At 57.6% G+C, this 18,836-nt stretch overlaps 1 protein-coding gene across 1 annotated transcript in view; it reads right to left on the bottom strand.

The window, feature by feature from the left end:
- Positions 1–15,907, bottom strand: part of OTUD7A (OTU deubiquitinase 7A) — a gene marked incomplete at its 3' end in the record, with an annotated part of 44,248 nt that extends 28,341 nt beyond the window's left edge. The window contains exon 1 of the mRNA XM_084868979.1: positions 15,724–15,907. The remainder of the gene's footprint in view (positions 1–15,723) is intronic.
- Positions 15,908–18,836: the final 2,929 nt, after the last annotated feature.

Here is an 18,836-nt window from a genome sequence, read left to right as displayed (position 1 = left end):
TGATACCTCAGGAACCCGACACCCTCAATGTGTCCAGTCTTCCGCCCGTCCTTCCTTCCTTCCTTCCTTCCTTCCCTCCTTTCTTTTTTTTCCTCCATCCATCCATCCACCCATTCTTCCATCCATCCATTCATCTAGCTTTATACTTTCTTTTTAAAACAATATATTTTATTGATTTTTTTACAGAGAGGAAGGGAGAGGGATAGAGAGCTAGAAACATCAATGAGAGAGAAACATCGATCAGCTGCCCCCACCGGGGATGTGCCCGCAACCAATGTACATGCCCCTGACCAGAATCGAACCTGGGACCCTTCAGTCCGCAGACCGACACTCTATCCACTGAGCCAAACCTGTTTTGGCCTTTTTTCCTTTTTTTTTTTCATCCATCCATCCACCCATTCTTCCATTCATCCATTCATCCATTCACCTAGCTTTATACTTTCATTGAACACCTTCCAGACAGTCCTAAAAGCTGGCTAGGTGGGCGGAAAAACAAAGACACGGTCCGAGGCATGAAGAGCAGAGCGGGGACAGGACGGTGCAGTGGGCGCACCCCCTGCTGGAGCACCAACAAAGCAGGGCGCCCGGACACAGGCCTCTCTTCTGTTTCTGGGATGGGCTTTGCCCCGTACCTCGCAGCCCCGCCCCTCTCCCTCCCACCCCGGCCTGGCCCCCCGGCCGCCTGCCTCCAGCCCGGCACCTGGGCCTCATTCGAGCGTGTCCTCCCGGAGGCCTTCCTCCGCCACATCTCACCTCGGACCCGCATCCCTGCACCTGCTCTGTTTCCATGGCGACGCTCCTCACCTTCCCCATGCCAGCCAGCCAGGTGCTCCCCATCACACACACACTCAGCATTTGGCGAGCAAGAGCAGTGTTTTTGTTTTGTTTGTTTTTTTTCTTTTCTTTCTTTTCATTACGGACAAAGAAAGGGAAGTGAAGACGTGACAGCGGAACAGAGAATGAGAAGAAAAAAACACCCCATTGAAGTCCAGAGACCCGTTTCCCCGCTGTCGGAGGCGGTGTTTCAAAAGACCGCCCGGAAGGTGACGCAGATATCGTGAGGAACCTTGAAGTCAGCGTTCTCATCTTTTAAAAAAATATATATATTTTATTGATTTTTTTACAAAGGGGAAGGGGGAGCGATAGAGAGCCAGAAACGTCGACGAGAGAGAAACATCGACCAGCTGCCTCCTGCACGCCCCCCACTGGGGATGTGCTCGCAACCAAGGTCCATGCCCTTGACCGGAATCGAACCCGGGACCCTTCAGTCCGCAGACCCATGCTCTACCGCTGAGCCAAACCGGTTTCGGCTCTCATCTTTTTTTTTTTTTTTTTTGTTAATGATATCTGACTAAACTCAGCACTCATTCCTTATTTTTAATATGTTTCTAAAAAATATATTTTATTGATTTTTTTTTTTTTTTACAGAGAGGAAGGGAGAGAGAGCTAGAAACATTGATGAGAGAGAAACATCAATGAGCTGCCTCCTGCACATCCACCACCAGGGATGTGCCTGCAACCACAGTACATGCCCTTGACCGGAATTGAACCGAGGACCTTTCAGTCCGCAGGCCGATGCTCTATCCACTGAGCCACACTGGTTTCGGCAAACCGTTATTTTATTTTTTTATTTTTTTAATGCCCGGCTGGTGTGGCTCTGTGGTTGAGCATTGACCTGTGAACCAGGAGGTCACGGTTCGATTCCCAGTCAGGGCACACGCCCAGGGTTGCGGGCTCGATTCCCAGTGTGGGGCGTGCAGGAGGCAGCTGATCCACGGTTCTCTCTCATCGCTGATGTTTCTATCCCTCTCTCTTCCTCTCTGCAATCAAGAAAAGCATTACAAAAAATAAAAAAATAATAAAATAAAAGGGCCATCACAGATTGGATTGAGGTGTGAATGCAGGTGAGCAAGAACTGCATTGCATAATTAGGCCCCAAGGCGAGAGAAATGAAGTGAGATGCCTGCTTATAGAAAAGGTGTGGGCAGCAGGGGGTCAGGGCACAGGCCGGTCCTGGGAGGGTCCTAGCCCTGCCCAGGGCTGAGCACCCCCACCACAGGCACCCACAAAGAGAAAAAACCCCCAAACAGTAATTACACACGGTCTGCCATCATGTTCGCCTGCCAGGGAAAGCCATCCGCCGTCTTAGACGAGAAACAAAACTGCTGCCACAGAGTCTGACGTTCCCTGTCACTTTGGCGTTTTGCTTGAAGGCGAGTGAGCCGGGTTGGGAGCAGAGAAAGAAACGTTTTTAAAAAACCGAGGGTTGTCCGATGGAAGATACAGGGTCTCCTGGTGAGATCTGAATTTCAGAGAAACAGCACGTGTTTTCTATAAGTATGTCCCACACGCAAATTTTTGGGATAAATTTGTATTAAAACGTGATCTGATATGTATCTATAATTCACATTTTAAAAAAGTGGTTTATTATTTTGTTAGTCTTCACTTGAAGATATATATATATATATATATATATATATATATATATATATTCTTCCCATTGACTTTTTAAAAAAAATATATTTTGATTTTTCACACAGAGGAAGAGAGAGGGATAGAGAGAGAATCATCGATGAGAGAGAATCATCCATCAGCCGCCTCTTGCACACCCCCCGCTGGGGATGTGCCTGCAACCAAGGTACATGCCCTTGACCGGAATCGAACCCAAGACCCTTCAGTCCGCAGGCCGACGCTCTATCCACTGAGCCAAACCGGTTTCGGCTTTTTAAAATTTATTTATTTATTTTTTGTCAGTGTTAAGAGAGGGAAGGTGGGGAAGACAAAGAGAGGGACATCCATGTGAGAGACACATGCCAATGGGTCGCCAGGTTTCTTTCCCGCGTGAGCCCCGGCTGGACCGGGGGGGGGGGGGAGGGGGGTCTAACCTGCAACCCAGGTACATGCCCTTGACCAGGAATGGAACCTGGGACCCTGCGGTGGTCCTACGGTGGTCCACCGGCAGATGCGCTAACCACTGTGCACCTCGCAGGACGTGGCTTTTCCTGCCAGCGAAGGGGAAAGGGGACAGAGTTTTCCCAGCCAGCAGGGAGGGCCAGCCTCGTGTGGGCCCCGGGGGCAGGGCAGCCAGCCAGCCAGCCTTCCGATGGCCGTTTTAGCTGTGGTTATGCTGGTGGGGGGGGGGGAGGGAAGGGGGTGCAGGGGGAGAGGGCCGGAGGGCGCTGGCGGACACGGGAGGACCCGGAGCGGAGGGAGGCTATGCAACCGGATTGCATCGGTGCCCGAGACCCGCAGCTCCCACACGCGCGGTGGTGACTCCCCGCGGTCCTGTCCGGACGGAGACAGCACCCGACCTACTGGGTGCCTGGGCGCCGCCAGTGACAGCCCCGCCACCCCTCCCCTCGTCAGAGCGTCTCTTACGGCCGGAGCCGGGAGCAGATCCCGAACGCCTCGCGTTCCAGAGGACGAGTGGCTCCTCCTGTGAGCATCCACCCAGGAACGCGGAGGCCACGGTTCCATCCCCGACCCGGCTGCGGGCTCCATCCCCAGGAGGGGAGCGTGCAGGAGGCAGCCGATCCACGGTTCTCTCTCCTCGTGGATGTTTTTCTCGCTTTCCCTCTCCCTTCCTCTAGGAAAACAGTGAAAATATATTTAAAAAAATTTTTTTTTAAAAAAGATGCCCTAGCTGGTTTGGCTCAGTGGATAGAGTGTCGGCCTGCGGACTGGAGGGTCCCGGGTTCGATTCCTGGTCAAGGGCATGGACCTTGGTTGCGGGCACATCCCCAATTGGGGGGGGGGTGTGCAGGAGGTAGCTGGTTGATATTTCTCTCTCATCAATGTTTCTAATTCTCTATCCCTCTCCTTTTCTATCCCTCTCCCTTCCTCTCTGTAAAAAATCAATAAAATATATTAAAAAAAAAAAGAAAAATAAAGAAAGGATGGCTTCGGTTTAATACTCCAGCGGCCAGAGCAGGAAGTGTTCACCGAAAGCTTTATGGATGAAAGTCCAGAAGGCTGCGGAGATTTCGGAGACACGGGGGGAGGGGAGGGGTCCGTCTCCGGGTGCGGGGACTCGGGAGGGGCAGGGCCAGGCCTCAGCAGCTGGCCGAGGGGACCGGGGCCAGAAGTCCAGTGTGGCACCCATCGCCTCCTTGCCTTGGCTGCTGCGCAGGGGAGGGCCTGGGGCCGGGGCAACGCCAAATCCCTGATACAATAGCACGCCTCATCTCACAGAGGGGCCTTTGTGGGCAAGTGTTCTGGATCAAAACAACTCCTTTTTTTTAAACTCTTTTCATTGATTTCGGAGAGGAAGGGAGAGGGAGAGAGAGAGAGATAGAAACATCAACCACGGGAGAGAATCACGGATCGACTGCCTCCTGCACGGCCCCCTCCTGGAGATGGAGCCTGCAATCTGGGCGTGTGCCCCGACCGATCGAACGGTCACCTCCCGGTTCCTAGGTGGATGCTCAGCCACGGAGCCACGCATCGGCCGGACACAGCCTCTCCTCTTGGAGAAGGACCCCCCCCGAGTTACACACGCGGGACCCTGCCCAGCTCCGACGGAAAACGCTGACCCTCGTCTCCTCCTTCTCAGAGCACACGGAGGCCCCCAAGGGTGTCAGCAAACCCCACCCCCCCAGCACCCACACAACCACCCGCCAGACAGCCGCATCTAGGGAATGGCTTACTCCTCCACATGCTCTTTGAAAGCCCCCGAAACAAGGAAAAGGGAGAGAGAGAGAGAGAGAGAGAGAGAGATTCCACCTGCCAACGCCAGGGGACCCCCACCTGAGCCACCTTGGGAGGGATCGCCAAGTGGGGGGCTGGGGGGCGGGGAGAGCGGTGTGGACAGCACAGAAATGCTCCCTCCTTCCAGGGCCTTCTGTAAACCCAGACTCGGAACAGCGAGGCGGAGAGAAGCGTTTGGAAAAAATCTAGGGTGCAGCTCTGGCTGGGGTAGCTCAGTGGTTGGAGCGTTGGCCTGGACACCGTCAGGTCACGGGTTTGATTCCTGGTCAAGGACGCATACCGCTGGGTTGCAGGATCCATCTCTCTCCCGGCCGTGGTTGGGGGTCTATGCACGAGGCAACTAATTGATGTGTGTCTCTCTCACATCGATGTTTCTCCTCCCCCCGCCCCCTTCCACTTTCTCTAAAAAAAAAATCAATGGAAAAGGTATTCTTGGGTGAGGATTAACAACAATAACAAAAGCTAGGGTGCAGCCAAAACCGGTTTGGCTCAGTGGATAGAGCATTGGTCTGTGGACTGGAAGGTCCCGGGTTCGATTCTGGTCAAGGGCATGTACATTGGTTGTGGGCACATCTCCAGTAGGGGGTGTGCAAGAGGCAGCTGATTGATGATTCTCTCTCATCGATGTTTCTAACTCTCTATCCCTCTCCCTTCCTCTCTGTAAAAAATCAATAAAATATATTAAAAAAAAACCAAAACTAAAAAACACACAAAAAACTAGGGCGCAGTCACCTGTCTTATCAGATAGATGTAGCTCGTATGGCCTACAACTGCTTCCAGGGGCTGTGATGCATACATGTAATGGAAAAAAGGAAACAGTCACTTCTTTCCCTCTTTTTAGTTGATTTTAGTGAGGAAGGGAGAGGGAGAGAGAAGCATCCATGAGGAGAGAGAATCATGGGTCGGCTGCCTCCTGCTCGCCCCACACTGGGGATGGAGCCCACAGCCCGGGCCTGTGCCCTGACCGGGAATCTGAACCTGGCTCACGGGTGGATGCTCAAGCACGCGCTGAATGAAGTGGACATATCACGGGCCCAGCAGCTGCGCGCCTCCCCTCAGACGTGAGAGACGAAGACCCAGGGCCGTGGTCGGCAAGCCGCGGCTCGAGAGCCGCCTGCGGCTCTTTGGCCCCTTGAGTGCGGCTCTTCCACAGAACACCACGGCCTGGACCGAGTCTGCATGGAAGGAGTGGCGTTAGAAGGGCTTTACGTTTAAACAAGGTGGCTCTCGGAAGAAATGTCAATTGTTGTCCTGTTGGTATTGGGCTCCGTGGGCTCATGAGTTTGCCGACCACTGGCCCAGGGAGTGGCCCGCGGTGAGGGCTGGAGCCAGGAGGGAGCCTTCTCCAGGCTGGGCGCGCCCTCCCGTCACCATGGAGACGGCGGGGCCACACACGGACGCTCCTCCACGCCCCTCCGCCCATGTGGATGCTCCGGGCCCTCCAGGCATGTCGGGCAGGCAGGAGCTGAATCTACACGCAGCCGCTCGCTGATGCTGTTGACAACGAACCCCGCGTGCTGAGCGGCGGGGTCTCGCCTGGACCGGGCGGCCCCGTCCCGGGAGCCCCGTGGCCTCCGGCGTCCTCCGTCATGGCACACGTGTGAGCACGCCGCCTGCCGGACTGTTCCCCGGATGAGGCAAGTCAGCCGGGGCCCGAGGAAAGTCAGGGGCACCCTCTCTCATCACTGAGGTCTCCCTCTCCCTCTCCCTCTCTGAAATCAACACAAATACCCACCGGCTGGTTTGTTTTTAAAATCTAAGGGCACTTCCCCCTGCAGCCAACAGAAGTGTGCCGAGTGCAGAGCCTGGCTCAGCCCAAAGCTCCAAACTCATCATTCCGGGGGTCTCCCCGCCCCCTAAATCAATAGTTTGTTTTTACCCTTCCTCCTTCCTTCCTTCCCTCCCTCCCTCCTTCCTTCCTTCCTTCCTTCCTTCCCTCCCTCCTCCCTTCCTTCCTTCCTTCCTTCCCTCCCTCCCTGCTTCCTTCCTTCCTTCCTTCCTTCCTTCCTTCCTTCCCTCCCTCCCTGCTTCCTTCTTTCCTTCCTCCTTCCCTCCCTCCCTCCCTCCCTCCCTCCCTCCCTCCTTCCTTCCTTCCTTCCTTCCTTCCTTCCTTCCTTCCTTCCCTCCCTCCCTGCTTCCTTCCTTCCTTCCTTCCTTCCTTCCTTCCTTCCTTCCCTCCCTCCCTGCTTCCTTCTTTCCTTCCTCCTTCCCTCCCTCCCTCCCTCCCTCCCTCCCTCCCTCCCTCCCTCCCTCCTTCCTTCCCTCCCTCCCTCCTTCCTTCCTTCCTTCCTTCCTTCCTTCCTTCCTTCCCTCCCTCCTTCCTTCCTTCCTTCCTTCCTTCCCTCCCTCCCTCCTTCCTTCCCTCCTTCCTTCCTTCCTTCCTTATTTCCTCCTTCTTCCCTCCCTCCTTTCTTCCCTTTCTTTTTTTGCTAATCTTCAACTGAGGATACTTTCCCATTGATTTTTAGAGAGGGTGGAAAGGAAGGAGAGAGAGAGGTCAATGATGAGAGAGAGTCACCGATTGGCTGCCTCCAGCACGTGCCTCAACCAGGGCCAGGGATCAAGCCTGCAACTGACAGGTTCCCTCGACCAGAATCGAACCTGGGACCCTTCTGTCTGCCAGCCAACGCGCTACCCGCTGAGCCAACACCGACCAGGGCTTCCGTGCACGTTGGAGAGAATAAGAAGGGAAAGCAACATCCAGGGGTAGTGCTTCGGTAGAAAATCAGCCCCCCTCAGGGTGAGATGTGGGCTCCGTGGGGAGAGAGAGGGGTCTGGCTGTCACCCCAATTGGGCGCGAGGGGCCTGCACGGGGCACCTCCCTCCCCAGGCCCCGTCTCAGCAGGAGGGGCCCCGGCTGGGGAGGAAGCCGGAGGCCCTCGCCTCACGTCGTCGGAAACACACACCCGGGCAAAGCTGCCTCTTCTCTCCCGTTTATTTCCTTTTTCTTTTTGTAAAATGCGTTTTCATTGGTTTCAGAGAAGGAAGGGAGAGGGAGAGAGAGAGAGAAACATCCGCGATAAGAGAGAATCACGGATCGGCCGCCTCCTGCGCGCCCCGCACTGGGGATGGAGCCCACAACCCAGGCCTGTGCCCCGACGGGGGATCGAACCCTGACCTCCTGGTTCCTAGGTCGACGCTCAGCCCCTGAGCCACGCCGGCCGGGCCTGTTTTCTGGCTGTTTTTTTTTTTTTTTTTTTTTTTTTGCTTGTTTGTTTTATGGCAAAGGAAACGCCCTGGGACCGAACACTTGCTGGTCTCGGGGCGAGGCAGGCAGAGGGACCGGGAGGGTGCCGCCGAGCCTGAGTCCCCGTGTTAAGCCAACGGGAGTCAAACCCGGACCGGACAGCACGGGGCCGGGCACCCTGGAGCCCTCCCCGCGGGGGCCACCGGGCTCCTTCCCTCTGCAGCAGCCCAGTGTGTGGGGATAGGGGTCTGGGGAGGCACTGCGTCTCCAGCCCAGAACCGGCCGCCCCTCCCCCAGGACACGGCAGGGAGGGGGCCGTGGAGGAGAGATGAGGGGGGGAGCCATCTCCCTCACCCCCCAGGGAGGCCCACCTCCGGGAAGCCACCATGGCTGGCTATTCCATCCGGTATGGGCCCCCCCTTCTGTCTGCTCCATCATCGGGGCACAGCTTGCACCCACAGGCGCACGCACACCAGTGCACACACGCGCCCTCCCTCGCCCCTCCCTTGGGGTTCCTTCCCAAGGTGGCTCTGGTAGGGGTCCCCCCTGGCGCTGGCCAGCCGCGTGGAGCGCGCCCCCTGCTGGCCCCGGCGGGAGCTGACTCAGCCTTTACACACACACACTCTCTCTCTCTCTCACACACACACACACACACACACACACCCTCCCCCGGGGCCTAAGAGGAAATCCGTGGCCTGAAGATCCACAGGGGAGGAAAGGACAGCCCAGGCAGGGCTGGCTTCTCGGAAACGGAAGAGGTCAGGGTAACATGCTCAGGTTGGGAGCTCCATCCCCAGTGGGGGGCGTGCAGGAGGCAGCCAGCCAGCCAGTCCATGATCCTCTCTCATCACTGGTGTTTCTGTCTGTCTCTCTCTCTCGCTCCCTCTCCCTTCCTCTCCAAAATCAATAAAAATATATGAAAGGAATGATGAAGGGTTTCCGGAAACGAGGGACGGGCGGCTAAGCATGTGGCCGGCAGGACCGGCTGCATCTGTGTTTATTTTCACACGCAGCGCGGGGAGCTGAGGGAGCCACGTGGGGGTGAGCATCGCCACAAGCTACAGGGGAGAGAATGACTTGCTTTTAAGAGAGAATGGAAGCCGAAACCGGTGTGGCTCAGTGGATAGAGCGTCGGCCTGCAGACTGAAAGGTCCCAGGTTCGATTCCGGTCAAGGGTTGCGGGCCTATCCCCAGTAGGGAGTGTGCAGGAGGAAGCAGATTGATGTTTCTAGCTCTCTATTCATCTCTCTTTCTCTCTGTAAAATATCAATAATATATATATTTTTTTTAAAAAAGGAGAGAGAGTGGAAGGGAGGGAGGTGTGTGTGGGGGGAGTGAGAGAGAAAGAGAGAGAGAGAGAGAGAGAGAGATGAGAGACCCCCCATCTCCCACTCACACACATGCCCTGACCGGGGCCGTGGACCGGACCTGCATCCAGACCCCATGTCTGAAAGGATCACAGCCCAGAGCCTTCACCACCAGCTTCCTCCGCGGAGACACGTCATGTCACGTGCAGAAACGCCCGGACCGTGACGTCAGAGCCCAGATGTCAGCGCCTGTGAGCAACAGGGCAGCCCCGGCCGGGATGGCTCAGTGCATAGACCGACGGCCTGTAGACCAAAGGGTTCCGGGTTCGATTCCGGTCAAGGGCACGTGCCTGGGCTGCAGGGTCCTCCCCAAGCCGGGCCCTAGTCGGGGGCGTGCGTGCGTGTGCATGTGTGTGTGTGTGCGTGTGTGTGTGCGCGCGCGCGCGCAGGAGGCAGCTCACATCGATGTTTCTCTCTGACTCTCCCTCGCTCTCTCCCTGAAAATCAATGGGAAAGTATCCTCAGGTGAGGATTCAAAAAACAACAACAAACAAACCAATAAACACTCAACAGGGCAAAGTCGCCAAAAAGACACCCGTTGGAGAAGGCTCCTCCCCCAGGCCCCGCCCCGCCCCGCCTGGCCGTGGCAGACACATGGGGCGCCTTCAGGAGGGGAGGCACGTGGACGCCCTGCCCTGCTTGCCCCCGAGGGCGGAGCCTCTCTCTCCTTCCCTGAAGAGGCGAGCACAGGCCTCAGTGTCTCTCCAGCTCCCGTGTGACCCCCACCAGGGCTGAGGGCCTCGGCGGTCCCTCCCTCCCTCCCTCCCTCGGGGGACACCTGCCCCATGGAATCCAGCTGAGCCCCAGACCTGGCGAGACTCCATTAAAGCAATGGCTTCGCCCAGGCTGGTGTGGCTCAGTGAATAGAGCCCGGCCTGTGGTCTGAAGGGTCCTGGGTTCGATTCCGTTATGTATATATTTAAAGCAACAGCTTCTGCCCAGGGCCACCCTGAATGCCAGGGGCCTCTGACACACCACAGCTTTCCCATCTCCTTCACACCCACCCCGGAGCAGAGAGTCGCACGTCCCTGACCAGACTCTAACGTGTGTGTGTGTGTGTGTGTGTGTGTGTGTGTGGCACGTGGTATTGCACTCCTTACGGACCCGCCATGCCGCTCTGGTGATGTAAAGCATGCATATTTCATCGTTATTTTCATATATTTTTATTGATCTCGGAGAAGGAGGGAGAGGGAGGGAGAGAGAGAGACAGAAACGTCAGGGGTGAGAGAGGATCACGGATCAGCCGGCTGCCTCCTGCACGCCCCCCGCTGGGGATGGAGCCCCCCAACCCGGGCATGTTGCCTGGACCGGGGCTGTAACCGTGACCTGCTGGTTCGTAGGTTGATGCTCTCAGCCACGGAGCCGCGCCGGCCGGCCGGCTGAGGTGAGCGCGTTTTAACCAGTGCGGAGTGGCCATTCATTATTAAATGCAGACACGTCAATAGCCTCGTCTTGGAGGTAACAGGCTTGAGTAGGCATCCAGACTGCCTTGGGGACCCGCTCCCTCTTACTCTCACAGCGGTCGGCACTAATGGAACACCCACAGCCCGCTGCTCACACTCAGTGGGGGGAGGGGGAGCAGGCGGGTGTCGCTGTAGGGAGCTCTGCGGCCCCCCAGCTGGACGTTCTCTGCCTGATCTGGGTGTTGAACTGGCCTTGGACGCCGGTGGGACACACAGCGACTGTGGTAAGGACGCCAAAGCCCTGGAGAAGCCCTGGCCGGCGTGGGTCAGTGGATAGAGCGTCAGCTTGCGGATGGAAGGGTTCCGGGTTCGATTCCGGTCAAGACTGCAGACTCCATCCCTGGCCCTAGTTGGTCGGGAGTGCGTGGGGGAGGCAACCAATATTCTCCCCCCCTCTCCTTCTACTCTCTCTAAAAAATCAACAGAGACATATCCTCGGCTGAGGACGAACCAATAAAGAGATACATGTGCCAACTGAAAACAAACACCGAAAAGCCGCCACCCCCTTTCGGGGGCGGGCTGTTCCCAGATACATCCTGGTTGGGGGAGGGGGGAGGGCGGGTGACGGCCAGGAAGGAGAGCTGGAGACTTCCCCGAAGCCGGCGAGGCCTGCCCGCCTCTTTCTGGACACACCACCTGCCCCCCCGAACGGAATATCTTTACAATCTCCCCCCCCCCACCCCCGGCTCTCGAACCCCTGTGCTTCAGCAAAATCTCCGGCCCGGCGAGTGTCCTGCGTCTTTCCCGGGGTCCCTGTGCTGTGGCCGAGGCGGCTCCCGGACCCATCGGGGGCTCACAGGCTCCCCGGCTCAGGCCCACAAACAACCCAGAGAGACAGCACCGTGCGCCCCGAGGGAGGAGCGGATGGAGGGCAGAGGGCAGAGGGCAGAGGGCAGAGCCGCCCGATGCCCAGGCTCCTCTCTCTCTCTCTCTCTCTCTCTCTCTCTCCAAGGGTTGCAACCGCTACTGATACCGGGGAAGGAGGAGGGGAGGGGACACAAGAGCGAGAGAGAGAGAGAGAGAGAGAGAGAGAGAGAGAGAGAGAGAGCGCGGCCGCCGCGTCCAATGAAGGAAAGTTTTTGTGAATGATGACGTCACTGACATCTCCCCAATTTAAAGGAGCATTGAAGGCGCACGGTGGATGCGTTTATTTATTTATTTTTTCCCTCCTCCTCCTCCTCCTCCTCCTCCTCCTCCTCCTCCTCCTCCAGGGAGGAGACACTAAAGGGAAGGCCTCCGGGTTCGCGGCCCAAACTGCCTGAGCGGCTCGCCTGCTGTCCAGCCGGACCGGGAGCGAGGGAGGGAGGGAGGGAGGGAGGGAGCGGTGCTCCGGGCCGCGCGGTGGCCCACGCAGCCCCAGCCCGGGTGCGCCCGGCCTCACGCACGGCTCCCGGGCCCGGGCCGGGCCTGGGGAATCAGCCGGCTTCGCGAGACACCCCCACCCCCAGCGCATATAACGGGGCCGGTGCCTCCACGCCTGTCCTCACGTTCCAGTGCGGACAGCTAAGGGCCCCGGTCCAGCCGCGGAGCGCCGCGCCCTGCCCGGGGAGACCCGGCGCGCCTTCCCGGCTGGAGGCTGGAGGCTGGAGGCGGTGGTGGCCGCGGGCGCCTGCCCTCGGGGGTCCGGAGAGAGAGAGGGGAGCCTGCAATGCAGACGCGCGCGGGCCGGCCCCGTGTGCGGACCCCATGACCCCGGCGCCCCCTGTGTCTCCCCCGCGCGCCGCCTCGCTCCAGGGCCACCGGTCTGTGCGCCCACCCGCCCGCCTCGCCACGGGGGTGGGGGTGGGGGCCTCCGAGGGACCCCGATGCCCGACGCGCTCGCTCGCACGGGGAGCACCTGTGTGTGTGTGCGCGGCTCGCGGCCCCGACCCCGCCGCCGCCGTCAGCACCGCGGCCAGCGCCGTCTCACCTGCCGCGCGCGCGCCTCCGCGCTCCGAAGCCGCCGCCGCCGCCGCTACCCGGCTTCCATGTTTCTCTCTCGCTTTTATCCCAGAAAAAAAATAAATAAAAAAAATAAAAAATCCGACCCTCCGCTGTGGCTCCGGTGTCGGCCGCGGCCCCCTCCCTCCCGCCCCGGCAGCTGCCGCCGCCGCCGCTCGCGGTCCCTCCGGGGGCCTCGCCGCCTCCCCCGCCTCCTCCCGCGCGCCCGCTCCGCTCCGCCCCTCGCGCCCCGTGCGCGCCCGCGGCGGCCGCGCGCCCGGCCCCGCGCCCGCCTCTCCCTCCCGCCTCCCGCCTCCCGCCCCGGCTCCGCCCGCAGCCGCCCCGCCCGCCCTGACGTCAGCGGCCGCAGCCGCGTCCCGGCCGCCCCGGGAGGGGGAGAAGGCGGACGGGGGCGCGCCCGGCTCTCCGGCCCCGCCCCGCAGGCCCCCGGGCGCGCGCTCTGGTTTCAGGACCCTGGAGAGCGCGCACCCCCCCTCCCCCGGCCCCCCGCGCTCCGACGCGCGCTCGCCCTTCCCTTTGCCCCGGTGGGCCACAGAGATAACGGCACTTGGAGAGCCTGCCTCTGCCCGCTGCTGCCCGGCACTCTGCGCGCCCACCCCGTCCTTCCTGAGCGCCCCAAACTTTCTCCCGCCCCCTCCTGTCTCGGCTCCATCTCCAAGCCCTGCTCCTCCCGGCCAACGCCGGCCCCCGGGCGCGCGCACTGGTTTCAGGACCCTGGAGAGCGCAGACCCCCCCCCCCCCCCCCCGCTCCGACACGCGCTCGGCCTTCCCGATGCCCCCCTGGCGGGGGCAGGTCCTGGGGGGGGGCACCTGCCCCCGGGGAGACAGAGATAACGGGGCTGGGACAGCCTGCCTCTGCCCTCTGCTTCCTGGCTCTGTGTGCGCCCACCGGTCCTTACTGAGCGCCCCAAACTCCCCCCCAGCCCCCCGCCCCAGCTCCATCTCCATCTCCAAAGCCCTGCTCCTCCGGGCCAGCGCATCCCTCTCCTCCAGAGCTGGTCCTTCCTTCCGCCTCTAAAGCCGCTTCTCCCACCTTCGCCCATGTCTGGCTTCCCTCTGAATACTTCTCGGCCACCCCTTGGGGAGGTTTCTTTCTTTTTTAAAAAAAATATTTTATTGATTTTTTATAGGGAGGAAAGGAGAGGGATAGAGAGCTAGAAACACCGATGGGAGAGAAACATCAAACAGCTGCCTCCTGCACACCCCCCACTGGGGATGTGCCCGCAACCAAGGTACATGCCCATGACCAGAATCAAACCCGGGACCCCTCAGTCCACAGGCCAACGCTCTATCCACTGAGCCAAACCGGTTTCGGCTGAGGTGATTTCTTGACTGATGCCAAGGACTGCCCACAGCTCTCTCTCTCTCCCTGCCCACACTCACATCTTCCTCCCGGTGTGGCCACGCCCCCTCTGCAAGTAATATCACAGGTAATACCGCCCTCGCGTGTATTTCTTGACAATCCTTATTTTTTACTCCTCCAAGCTGAGGACGTTTGCAAGGTTTTTTTTTGTTTTTTGTTTTTTTTTAAACGTTATACACCGGATGTTTAATAAAAGGTAATGTATTTGACTTTTAAAAAATATATATGTTTATTGATTTCAGAGAGGAAGGGAGAGGGAGGGAGAAGATAGAAGCATCAAAGATTGGGAGAATCATCGATGGGCTGCCTCCTGCATGCCCCCTACTGGGGATGGAGCCTGCAACCTGGCTGTGTGATCTGACTGGGGTTCCCATGGTGACCTCCCCGTTCGTAAGGTCTACGCTCAACCCCTGAGCCAGCCGGCGGGGGCCACACCACGTTTTGTGCATTCACTCAGGGGAGGTTAATTGGGTGGCTTCCAGTTTGGGATGATATGGGTAGTAATTCTACAAGCTGTTTGCATGCAAGATTTGTACATTCCCAAGGGCTCGACTTTCAAAGCATGTTCAGATCTGATTCCTTTTCATCGCTGTCCTGCTACAGTATGTATCCATGTCACCACCATCATGACCGAGACCATGCCATCACCATCATGACTGAGACCATGCCATCGGCACCATCATGACCGAGGCATGCCGTCACCATCATGACCGAGACCATGCCATCAGCACCATCATGACTGAGACATGCCACCACCATCATGACTGAGACCATGCCATCAGCACCATCATGATACTAGTCCATGCCATCACCATCATGACTGAGACCATGCCATCGGCACCATCATGACCGAGACCATGCCATCAGCATCAGGACCGAGACCATGACATCACCATCATGACCGAGACATGCCACCACCATCATGACCGAGACAATGCCATCAGCACCATCATGATACTAGTCCATGCCATCACCATCATGATACTAGTCCATGCCATCGGCACCATCATGACTGAGACCATGCCATCAGCATCATGACCGAGACCATGACATCACCATCATGACCGAGACATGCCACCACCATCATGACCGAGACAATGCCATCACCATCATGACTGAGACCATGCCATCAGCACCATCATGACCGAGACCATGCCGTCACCATCATGAGCGAGACAATGCCATCAGCACCATCATGATACTAGTCCATGCCATCACCATCATGATACTAGTCCATGCCATCGGCACCATCATGACCGAGACATGCCACCACCATCATGACCGAGACAATGCCATCACCATCATGACTGAGACCATGCCATCGGCACCATCATGACCGAGACCATGCCATCGGCACCATCATGACCGAGACCATGACATCACCATCATGACTGAGACCATGCCATCGGCACCATCATGACCAAGAACATGCCGCCACCACCACCAAAACCCTAGCCCATGCCACCACCATCATGACCGAGACCAGGCCACCATCACCATGACCCTAGCCCCATATCCTCCCAGCTTTGTTCACCGGGGCCTGTTCTTCTCTCTCCAGGCCGCCCCTGGCACTCGCCCAGGGCATCGGCACCAGCTGTTTGCACTCGGAGGGCAGCCTGCATGGCTGGTTCCCGCACGATTTCACGTCGCCGCGTAAACATCTCTTCCCAGAAACGTCTTCTCTGAACATCCTACCTGCCGCCAGACACCTGCCCCTCTCCCTGCCGTGCCGGGGTCTTTCCTTCCGCGGACACGTTTGCTTCTCTTGCTCCTTTCGTTATCCGCTGAGCCGTCTGGCCTGTCAGTCCCACCAGGGCTGGGGCAGGCCGGGTCGGCTCACGGCGGTATTTCTGGTCCCCCGGTCGGTATTTCTGGGCGCCTGGAAGACGAAGAGTCACGTAAGAGACGGTTGTTGAGCACAGAAGGTGTTTGCTCTGTTTGCAAATACTTTTAAAGGCTCCCTGCCCTCCTTCAAAATACAACCTCTGTCTGCGAGGAAGACTGGGGGCTATCGGGTGGCGGTAACATCTGTCCGGTGGGGGGAAATAATATAAAGCACGCTACTTTATTTTATTTTTTATTTTTATTTAAAATATATTTTATTGTTTTTTTTTTTGTTTTTTTTTTTTTACAGAGAGGAAGGGAGAGGGATAGAGAGCTTGAAACATCCATGCGAGAGAAACATCCATCAGCTGCCTCCTGCACGCCCCCTACTGGGGATGTGCCCGCAACCAATGTACATGCCCTTGACCGGAATCGAACCTGGGACCTTTCAGTCCGTAGGCCGACGCTCTATCCACTGAGCCAAACCAGTTTCGGCTAAAGCACGCTATTTTAATGGAGGCATCAATGAGGAGCAATATTATAAAATGAATGCAGAACTGAAGGGGGGGCAGTGACTTTAAAAAAATTATAGCCCTTCCCAGGTGGCTCAGAGCATTGTCCAGAGAGAGAGAGAGAGAGAGAGAGAGAGAGAGAGAGAAGAAGAAGAAGAAGGAGGAGGAGGAGGAGGAGAAGGAGGAGGAGGAGGAGGAGGAGGAGGAGGAGGAGGAGGAGGAGGAAGAAAGCAAGCTTGTGGATTCCATTCCTGGTCAGGGCACATACCTATAATAGATTGCGGGTTCGATCCCCAGCCCTGGTCGGGGTGTGTGCGGGGGACAACTGATCAATGTTTTTCTTTCACATCCATGATTCATATTCTCCCTCCCTCTCTCTCTCTCTCTTTCTCTCTCTCTCTCTCTCTTCTTCACTTTAAAGTCAATTTAAAAAAGCGATTAAAAAGTACTAACTTGTTGAATTTATAAATAAATAGTATTTAACAAATAACATAGACAGCGTGTCCCAAAACATGTAGATACCCTTTAATAGCAGGTAGCTCAATTTTGAAAACGAAACGCATTTTCATAAACACTGCCTTTGCAATTATTAAAAAATGTGTTATGCACATTTTGGGGAGATACCCTAGATTTGTGTAAGCATTGAAGACTGACATTTTGGCCACGACATGTTTTATAATACAGTCATAAAACAAAAGAAGTAAAAAGCATTTACCAGTATTTACACCCACACATCTTTTTTTTAAAAAAAACACTTAAAAAATTTTTTTTATTTCAGCGAGAGGGAGAGATAGAAACATCAACAATGAGAGAGAATCATAGATCGGCTGCCTCCCTGCACTCCCCCTCTAATGGGGATCGAGCCCGCAACCCTGGGCATGTGCCCTGACCGGGAACGGAACCCTGACCTCCTGCTTCCTAGGTAAGATGCTCAGCCGCTGAGCCACACCAGCTGGGCCAGGCCCCTTCTTTGAGGGGCATGTGTCTGGCTTGTGCTTTATCTCAATCCCACAATGCACGGGGGGAACAGAGGAGCGACGGCAGGCCCACAGGATCAGCCAGCCCTGTCTGGGGCAGCGTTTCCCTCGGGATGGGCTGGGAGGGGGTCTTCGCTGCAGTCAGCTCATTTGTAATTTCCGATGTCTGCCAGGCTGCGGTGGGAGGCAGCCCCTCTGAATCATCCCTGCCCAGCAGAGTGGATAAACGTGTGTGTTTATCTCGGGCGCGGTAATTGGCGGTGTGAAGCATTCAGCCTTCCTTTCATTAAGCTGATGAGGTCTAAAAATAGACGCCGAGGCTGTTTACCGGAAGCTAATAGACCCATCTGAAATGTAAAAAAAACCCCAAAAACTCCTGTACGTCCGGCCAGTGTGGCTCAGTGGTTGAGTGTTGACCGAGGAGCCAGGAGGCCATGGTGGGGTTCCAGGTCAGGGCACAGGCCTGGTTGGCGGGCTCCATCCCCGATAAGGGGGTGTGCAGGAGGCAGCCGATCCATGATTCTCTCTCATCGTTGTTTCTATCTCTCGTCCCTCTCCCTTTCCTCTCGGAAATCAATAAAAATGTATTTAAGAAGAGTGTAACCCTCGGGAAAGAAGGGGAAAGTAGAGAAAGCCGGATGTCATTCAACGGGGAAGTGCGGATGCTGTGAAGATGGCTGGAGCGGTGTGGTGCGGCGGAGCACCACCCTCATCGGGAATGCGCCCGCGACCAAGCCACATGCCCTTGACCGGAATCAAACCCGAGAGAGGGAGAGAGAGAGAGAGAGAGAGAGAGAGAGAGAGAGAGAGAGAGAGAGAAGAGAGAGAGAAACATTGACGAGAGACCACGCCCCCTGGAATCGAACTGAGACCTCCTGGTGCAGGGTCCGATGTCCACCCACTGAACCACACTGGCCGGGCTAGAACCAGGCGGCTTTGAGGGGGGAATGCAAGAGGTGGGAGGTTCTCATCCAAAACCCAGATGGGGTGAGGGGGGGGGGCGCTCCTCCCACCTGCACCCCAGCCTGCTCTGGAGAGGGCACGCCCTGGTGGGACTCCGTGGGCGCGGTGGCACTCGGCCCATCCCTGGCCGGGAGGCACCGCTGACACCCTGATGGCCCAGCTTCCTGAGCTCCCCAGGAAAGACCCCATTCTCCTCGGTGCTGGCTAGCGTCACCCGCACAGGAGCAGGGTGCCCCCCCCCCCCCCCCCCCCCCGGTGGCACACGTCTCCCGGGAGACGGAGGGGGCTCAGCGGAGAGCTCCTGGCTCCTGCATCCGCCAGGGTGGAGTCTGGGCCTGAGGAGCATCCCCGCAGGGGGGGTTTCTATAGCAACTTCCTGAGGAGTTTCCAGGGCTGGCGGATCCTGTCGGGGTAACCCGGGGAGGGCGGCAAGGGCTGGGGGTGTGGAGGCAGCGGCGGAGGACCGGGCTGTGCAGGTTGGAGGCGGGACCCGGATTCCTCCGCGAGGCCAGGGGAGCCGGGGGGGGGGGGG

The sequence above is a fragment of the Pipistrellus hanaki genome (assembly GCF_964339955.1).
Source record: "Pipistrellus hanaki genome assembly, chromosome: 21".
In the NCBI taxonomy this organism is placed as follows: Eukaryota; Metazoa; Chordata; class Mammalia; order Chiroptera; family Vespertilionidae; genus Pipistrellus; species Pipistrellus hanaki.
This window is presented reverse-complemented; position numbering and strand designations above follow the sequence as displayed.